The sequence below is a fragment of the Mus caroli genome, chromosome 14, assembly GCF_900094665.2.
Source record: "Mus caroli chromosome 14, CAROLI_EIJ_v1.1, whole genome shotgun sequence".
NCBI classification, from domain to species: domain Eukaryota; kingdom Metazoa; phylum Chordata; class Mammalia; order Rodentia; family Muridae; genus Mus; species Mus caroli.
The window spans coordinates 29,881,202-29,889,684 of NC_034583.1; positions in this window are offsets into that span (position 1 = coordinate 29,881,202).

The window sequence follows — 8,483 nt, forward strand, 5'->3', positions numbered from 1 at the left end:
GGAGGCTAATTATGGGATGGATCCCTGGATATGGCAGTCTCTAGATGGTCCATCCTTTTGTCTCAGCTCCAAACTTTGTCTCTGTAACTCCTTCCATGGATGATTGTTTCCAATTCTAAGAAAGGGCAAAGTGTCCACACTTTGGTCTTCGTTCTTCTTCAGTTTCATGTGTTTTGCAAATTGTATCTTAATCCCTGAAGTTTAATTTTGTGGAATAGGATTGTGTTTAGGATGCCCAACTAAACATTATTTGCAGGTACGTCTGTGAGGATAATATATTAGCCTGCTGACTGTAACAATCTGTTCACTTCTGATGTGAAGGGCATCATCATATGTGCTTATGTCCTAACAGACAAAAATACAGAGGGACTCAATGCGTAAATGATTAAGGTAAGAAATTTACGAGTTTGCATTTTAATTTAATTTTTGATGTCTATACATGATCGGTGTGAATGAATACATACTCATGTTAACATGTGTGGGTGCATGTGTGTATGTGTACAGGTATGTGCATATGTATGCAGATTTATATGGAGTTGATGGTAGATGTCTTCCTTGATTCCGCTTCGTGTTAGTTCCCGAGTCAGGACCGTCACTGAACCTGGTGCTCACAAATTCTGGCTAATCTTGCTAACCAGATTGCCTTTAGGATTCCTGTCTTTATCAAGCTTGACCAGCTTCTACATGGATAGGAGAGATACAGACTCTATCTCTTACACTTGTAAAGCAAGAACTTTATCCACCTTGGTATCTCCCCAGGCCCTGGACTGTGATTTAAATCACAAGAATTCTATCTCTTGAGCCTTCAGACTCAGACTGGTAAAACATCACCAGCTTCTCTGAGTTTCATCTTGCCATGCTCCCTAAATTCTTATTTCACATTTGTAAAGTGTCTGTTTTTCCAGAGAACCTTGACTAATATAGCCATTACACATGTCATTCATCAATACTATGTGTCCAGTATGGTCATAGGTGCTACAGGGATAGAGAATAGGAAACAGATATGGTCTCTGCTCTCATATTGTAGCCATAAATTATAATAATAGAAGGGACAGGACTCACTGAGACAAAATCAAGATTGAATTCAAACACATATGCACAGTCATGGGTGAAAAAGAATCTCCACAGTGACAGGTGCTGAAATGAAGGGAACCTCTGAGATTATTAGTTACATATTTTTAATGTACAAAATAGGTGCCAGAAGAGAGATGGAAACATATGTTCATGATGAATTTTTAATTTAAATGGAGTATATCAACAAAGTAATAGCATTTTGCATATCTTACTCAAAGTTGTATTAGATGTGTTACATTTTATATAGTTAAGTCTTCAAAACTCTGCTTTTTTAGAAAGAATAGTCAATTATACTGATAATAGTCAGTGTAGGGCTCCCAAAACAAAACCCAGTCTTCAGCTGGTGTATCTTCTAAATTCTCCAGAGACTAGCAGAATGGAGATAGGATGCTAATTAGCTTTTGTGCTATCCAGGAATGTCCAGGGAATCAATAGGAAATACAACTAATTGTCCCTCGGCATCTCAGAGTATTTGGTTTCAGGTTTCTCTATAGATAACAAACCCCTGTATATAAAATGGTTAAGCACCATATATAAAATGCCAGAGTATTTGAGTAGAATCCACTCATACCTTTACACATACTTTTAAATAATCTATATGTTACTTCTAACATCCATTATATTATAATTATGTCAATGGTTTCTAAATAGATGTTATACTATATTAAAAAACAATTACAAGAAAGAAAGTCTACATGATTAGTACTGTTGGAACTGCCATAATAGAATTAAATTTTGTCTCTGTTGTTGGCTGTATCTATGGATTTGCAACACACAGATGCAGAAAAAAAATGAATATAGAAGAACATTTGATCAGACTGGAAAGATAGCACAACTGTTAAGAGCATTAACTGCTTTGACCTCAAAGAGTTCACAATATCCACATGGGGGTGGGAGTAAGGGGTCACCAATGCTGTCTCCAACCCCAGAGGATCGTATTCTCCCTTCTGGTGTCTCCAGATACTGTACATTTGTGGTGCACATGTAGAGAAGCATGCATACACTTATACACAGAGATAACAATAAACAAGTTAAAATTAAAGGAAAAATATTGAATATCTAAATACTTTTACCTCTATATTATCAATCTGCTGATTGTGGAGGTGGAGATTTGCTGTAGGAATTGGCTCACATGCTTATGAGTCCTAAAAGCTCCACAGTTTGCTCCCTGGTCTATGAAAGCTAAGGTCATGTCCCAAGAATGGAAGACTAGTCCAAGGAAAAGAGAAATAAGATATGTGGTTCAAACAACAAAGCAGGAAGGAAGCAAGTATCTACTTCTCACTTCCTGTTTTACTCAGGCCCCTGTGATCATATGGTACCCACTGTAATGCTTAAATTTGATTGTAAGCTTAACTGGATCTGGAATCTAGAAATGCCTCTGAGCACTTATCCTGGAAAGGTTAACTGAGGGTGTACATAGGGAGATTCTCCCAAAATAGATGTCACATTCCAGAAACAGATCAAATTTTGTTTCCTGTATGCCTTTATATGTTGGTGAGTATAACTACCCATTTGTTACCCTGTTACTGCACTCTTCCACTGACATCCAAACTTATGGTTTTCTTTGGGTTTCCAGTGTGACCCTAAGACCAGTGGCTCTCCAGGAATCCTCCAAGCCTTCAGTATCAGATTTGAAATGCTAAGACATCCAGCCTGGTGAACAGAGGGGCTACTATGTTCTCAGCTTTTTCACTATCCTGACAGCCATTGTTTGAATGCCCAGCAGGATCTATGTAAGCCGATTTACCATAACTCCGTTTAACATATATTAATGTCCATTGCTTCCTTTCTCTGGAGTATCCCCACTAAAATTCTCACCTACTCACAAGAGGACATTCTGCTCTTGTTTCATTTTTTTTTTTGTTACAAGTTCTAATCTCCTTGGACATACCCAGAGAGAATGGTTCATCTGGGAATCCTGTGGTCAGCCAAGAACCTACATAGAATCAGCTTTCCAAAGCTGTACTCGCAGCTTTGGAAAGGGAGGCACAGGTAAGACACAACCAGGCTCGGACATTTGAGGGTAGACTATTCTGCAAGATAAAATGCCAAGGCTTGTTATGATCCCCTTGTGTGGCACTTACGTCTGGATCACAGCTGAAGGAAGATGAGAAACAGGCACACTCTGTACTTGGATTGTCTGTTTGGGAAAGGCATTTGATGGAGTTACTAATAACCTCAATCTGGTGGTTCTATTTGCCTCTATCTGGAGCCATCCCTGTAGACTGCAACTGTTCACTTCTGCAGAAACAATTGTGAGCAAAAAACAAATAAATGAAATTTGGTGCTTTGTGTTATTACAGCTTCAAGGTGAGGAATCAGCAGAAAGTCTGAAATAACAATTTCAGTGTTTCCTACCTCAGATGTTCTTAAGTTCAATTGCCCAACATATCAAATAGGGATGATAAATTAAATCTCACTGAAACTTCATAACATATTATTTATGTCCCACAGTGTGAACGAAAAAGATTTCAGAGTCATATCAGCTGTAATATCCAGACAGACATGAAGATAGAGGGTGTACTTGTGCATTGAAACCTGATTAGATTTTGGTTAAGATTAAGCATAAAGAGAATGGTTAGAACAGAGGAATACAAACAGTGGGTGGCAATTTGGTGCAATGAGCAGACAATTTGCTTGATTTTAATACCATTTGTATCATTTTATGTTAGAAAAATGGTACCATCTGCTTTTAGAGGTATGGAAAAATAGAAACCCCAACATATATTCTAATGAAGGCAGCTTAAATTTTTGAATTAAAAAAATAGTTATTGGTTAGACTAGAAAGGTAAACTATTCAGAGGGTAAAAACTATGACAAAGTGGAAACCCAGAGCCATAAGAAGCTTTTATTATTTACTTTATTTTATTATTTTTATTTTATGTGTGGGAGTGTTTCAGGAGTGTTGCATGTATATATGAGCACAGTGACACACATGGGGCCTTAGAACATCAGAAGAGGATATCTGATTCCCTGGAACTAGAGTTATAGACAGCTGTAAGCCATGATGTGGGTGCCAGAAACTGAACCTGGATCCTCTGCAAAGCAGCAAATAATATTTATCAAGAAGCTACTCTCCAGTCTCAGCAAACAATGTGGCCTTGTGAGTTATTCACAGAATGCTAGTGACTTCCAGCTTATGTTTTTATGACTTTAAAGTCAATCGTTTAGAGATATAGAATTAGATGGAAAGCATGCAAAAGTGCAAGCAGAAACTCATGCCTTGATACAAATGTATCTAGTAATAGAGTATGCCTGTGCTGACTATCTGAATGTGAAGTCAGCATTCTCCATAGCCTTCAAAACCAGGAATAGGCATCCTTTGATTAAAAGAAAATAAAATTCTCAATACATCTAAATAAAGAAGAAATTTATATCTAAGTCTTTGCTTATAAGAAAACAGAAAATAATTTTGCTTTGGATTTGGTATGGCATAAGGCAACACTCATGTGAGAGTTTAGAACTCATTTAGTCTCCCAGAAGGAGGACTTAGGTCAAAATGCTTCTGGATGCGTATTGTTCCCAGGAGCCATGACTAATCAAATGTAAGCACTCCTTGGAGTCTTTCATCTTTGTCAGACATTACAGGGAGCACCCCCCCCATACAGTTTTACAGAATATGAACTCGTTATTAAGAAGTCACATAAATAGAACGAAACATGATGGAATCCTATTCTCAAAAAGATCAACAATAGGGTAAATTTATGAAAAATTATCTTCACCATATTTGAAAAACATAAAGAGGAAATAAAACAAATAAGTGTAAGGCAAAAAATGTATTGAAGATTAAGTTTAGAAACTAATATGCATAATTAAAAAACAGAATTTTATTTTTAAATATTATTTATTATCTATCATCTATTTATTTGTCTATTATTTGTTTAATGGGATTGCATTTGTTCTAAGAGTGTGTAGGAGTCCAAAGAAGTCAGACAGAAAATAACATTAGATTCTCTGGAATTAGATTTATAGGTAGTTTTGAGCTACTCTGTTGGTGCTGGTAACAAAATTTGGGTCTTATGACAAAAAAAAAAAAAGGTAAATGTTCTTGACCACTGAGCTAAACTTCCCAGCCTGAAACAGATATTTAAATGCTCAAAATAATAGCACAAACTGTAGATTAGTAGCACTGAAAATCATTATGTCTTAGAGTTTTATTTCTGTGAAGAGACACCATACCCTCCCCCAGGATGGTTCCATTATGTATGTAGCCATTTTATGGATTGCTAATTGATGTAGAAGGGCCTAGTCCACTGTGAGTGGTGCCAACCTGGGCAAATGCTCCTGGGTTCTGTAAGAAATACGGCTGGGCATGAGCCAAAAGGCAGTAAGCCATAAAGAGCATTCTTACGTGGTCTCTGCTTCATTCCTCAGGGATGAATTTCTACCTGAATGTATAAGATGAGATAAAACCTTTTCCTTAAGATGTTTTTGGTGATGGTGTTAGTCACAGCCAGAAAATAAAAATTAGAACAATATCAAGGAAAAAATGTTTAAACAAAATGAAGGGGAAGAAAAGTTCTGTATTAGCAAAAGATAGAAAGGCATCCTAGAACTCCTCAGGGCTAGGTGTCTGAGATGCCATTTGTGGTCGCCTTGGCATAGCCACTTTGTCTTCGGTGCTTTTTATGAGTCACAAAGATCAGCTGTCTTTAACAATGAAAGTGGAGACAGTCTATAGAATTAGAACAGGCCCAGCAATCACTGCAAAAATATTAAATAAAATAAGACAATATGTCTTAGGAGGGAATCAGATTCAAAGGTTGTTTTAATGTATTAGCAAATGTATGTGAATCTCTACAAAAAGTGCCTACCTAAATTTTATTGCACTCTTTCTAGGGAAGCAGGTCTGGGCCTGGCTCAGGCAGGATCAGAGAAGCTTCCACTTGCAGCAGATGGTAACAGATACAAAGACCCACAGCCAGACATTATGAAGAGAATGAGAGACCTTGGGACACTTACTTTTTTAAAAAAATTTTTAATTTATTTTTTTACACTCCATATTCCATTCCCTGACCCCCGTCCACCCTCTGACTGTTCCACATCCCATAACTCCTCCCACCCCCTTGTCTCGACATGGATGCCCCCAGCCCTCCCATGCCACTGGACCTCTAAACTCCCTGGGACCTCCAGTCTCTTGAGGGTTAGGAGCATCATCTCTGAATGAACACAGACCCTGAAGTTCTCTACTGTATGTGTGTTGAGGGCTTCATATCATCTGTTGTATTCGGCCTGTTTGGTGGTCCAGTGTTTGAGAGATCTCGGGGATCCAGATTAATTGAGACTCCTGGTCCTCCTACAGGACTGCCCTTCTCAGCTTCTTTCAGTCTTTCCTATTCAACAACAGGGGCCAGCTGCTTCTGTCCATTGGTTGGGTGCAAATATCTGCATCTGATTCTTTCAGCTGCTTGTTGGGTCTTTCTGGGGGCAGTCATGATAGATCACTTTTTGTGAGCATTCCATAGCCTCAGTAATATTGTTAGGTCTTGGGACCTCCCCTTGAGCTGGATCCCATTTTGGGCCTGTCACTGGATCTTCTTTTTCTCAGGCTCCTCTCCATTTATATCCCTGTAATTCTTTTTTGTTTGTTTGTTTGTTTGTTTTTTCGAGTCAGGGTTTCTCTGTATAGCCCTGGCTGTCCTGGAACTCACTTTGTAGACCAGGCTGGCCTTGAACTTAGAAATCCGCCTGCCTCTGCCTTCAAAGTGCTGGGATTAAAGGCCTGTACCACCACCGCCCAGCCTGTAGGCCTGTAATTCTTTCAGAGAGGAACAATTATGGGTCAGAGATGTGACTGTGGGATGGCAACCCCATCCCTCATTTGATGTCCTATCTTCCTGCTAGAGGTGGGCTCTATAAGTTCCCTCTCCCTACTGTCCAGAGTTTCACCTAAGGTCCCTCCCTTTGAGTACTGAGAGTCTCTCACTTCCCAGGTTTCTTCAGCATTCTTGGGGGTTCCCCCCAAAACCTCCTATTTTCTGTGGTTGCCTGTTTACAGTTTTTTTTTTTCTGCTGGCCTTCAGGGCTTCAGTCCTTTCCCCACACCCACTACCAGATCAGGTCCCCTCTACCCCTCCCTCTCCCCCCCTCTTAAATAGGGTGTCTCCATCCAGTCCCTCTCCTCAGGAGTTAGAAACTCCAGAAGAGGAGCAGAAAGTGTTTTACAGCCAGAGGAGGAGCAGAAGTAGTTTGACAGCCAGAAGGGATGGAGGAACCCAAGACAATAAGGCCCTCTAAATCAACACGATAAATACACATATAAACTCAGAGAGACTGAGGTAGAATGTGCAGGGCCTGCATGGGTCTGAACTCTTGTTTCAGCATTTTTGTGGGATTCCTGACTATGTGAACAAGTGTTTCTCTATTTCTTATGCCTTCTTTTGGCCTTTTTTTTTTTGTTCCTTTGTTTTGATCCATTCCAATGTGATAGTTCTTGGTCTATCTTATTTATTTTATTATTATTCCATAGAATATTTTATGTTTTCCAATGAGAAAAATAAGGGGTGTGGGTCCAAGTAGGAGAGAAAGTGGGGAAGAGTTGGGAGGAGTAGAGAGAAGGACAACTATAATCAGAAAATATTATGTGAGCCGGGTGTGGTGGTGCACGCCTTTAATCCCAGCACTCGGGAGGCAGAGGCAGGTGGATATCATTATGTGTGTGTGTGTGTGTGTGTGTGTATGTAATGTGAGATAAAAAATCTATTTTCTTTTTTATTAATTTATTCTTCTTTTATATATCACAACTGGTTTCTCCTCCTCTCTTCCCTCCTATTACCCTCACCATCATCTCTTCCTACCTACATTTACTCTTCCTTCTTTCCTTCAGAAAAAGGCATGTCCCAGGGATCTCACTCAAGAATAGCATATTAAGTTGCAATACAACTAGGAACCTCACTCATATTAAGGCTGAGCAAGGCAACCTAGTGGGATGAAAAGAGTCCCCAAACCAGGCAAACAAGTGAAAAATATCCCGTTTCCACTGTTAGGAGTCCCACAAGAAGGTCAAACTACACAAATGTAACATATAAGCAGAGGTCAAATCCATGCTGTCTCCCTGATTGTCCATTCAGTCTCTGTGAGCCCCTATGAGTTAACTGATTTTGTGGGTTTTCTTGTGGAGTTCTTGACCCCTCTGGCTCCTTCCTTTTCCACTTTCACAGGATTCCTAAGCTCTACCTAATGTTTGTCTGTGGGTTTCTGCATTTGTTTCCATCATTTGCTGGATGAAGCCTCTCCTATGACAATTATGTGAGAGTTTTATCTATGAGAATAACAGAATATCATTAGGAATCATTCCTTATTTGGTTTTGGTTTTGGTTTTGTTTGTTGTCTACGATGCTATCCTAGATCTCTGGACTATCAATCCTCTGGTTTATGGTCTACTGGTCAGTGTCTGGTTTATGCTC